The sequence below is a fragment of the Schistocerca nitens genome, chromosome 1, assembly GCF_023898315.1.
Source record: "Schistocerca nitens isolate TAMUIC-IGC-003100 chromosome 1, iqSchNite1.1, whole genome shotgun sequence".
Lineage (NCBI taxonomy): Eukaryota > Metazoa > Arthropoda > Insecta > Orthoptera > Acrididae > Schistocerca > Schistocerca nitens.
The window spans coordinates 362445029-362445897 of record NC_064614.1 but is presented as its reverse complement, the minus strand read 5'-3'; positions in this window follow the sequence as shown (position 1 = coordinate 362445897).

Below are 869 nucleotides of genomic sequence, written 5' to 3'. Positions count from 1 at the left end.
CGTACTTACTTACTGAAAGGTATTCAAACTAAAGGCTGTTAGAGGTCATGTATGCATTTCTTTTATTTAACGATGGACAAGGAACCAAAATGTATCTTATAATTTATAATGAGTAGAAGATTTGGGTCAGATGGATTATACAGAGGTTGTGTGTGGACACTGTGTCTTCGGATTGTATGGGATGCTGAATTGAAGTTGCACTAGGATTTTGTCTGCACTTGTTCGAGGAGACTGACTAGAGGAAAGAGTTGTTATGGAAGTGAAGTGATATTGGTGCTGAGGTTTATATATATCGACGTATTGAAGAGGTATGATTGAGGTATTGAGATTATGTGAAGTTGATGATTATTGGAGTTTTCGTGGACAAGAGGTAAGGTAAATGTTATTGATGATCGACGTATTGAAGAGGTATTATTGAAGTATTGAGATTATGTGATGCTGATGATTATTGGAGTTTTGGTGGATAAGAGGTGAAGTAAGTGAGGAGCATATTTTTTTTGTTGGTCTATATGGAACAAGGAGGATAAAGATGGCAGACTAGAACACTCAAGTAGAAGGAAGATTGTCTACACACACACTTTGTTAAATCACTAAGCAGTATATACTTTTTTTGAAGAGAGGAAGTATTTGCATATCTTGGCTCACTGACAGTTGTTCAGCAACCGTACATTTTGATCTGGCTTGGCAAACATTGGTCTTGACATGATGACTATGACGTTGACTAACTATTATTGACTGTTATACATTGCTGCCACTACTACTTGATACACATGATGAACATAAAATTTTGACAGAATTGCATTTACACAGTTAACACTATTCAATTACACAGTAGCACTAATGTGGATGAAAGATGAGTGAGTGTGTTT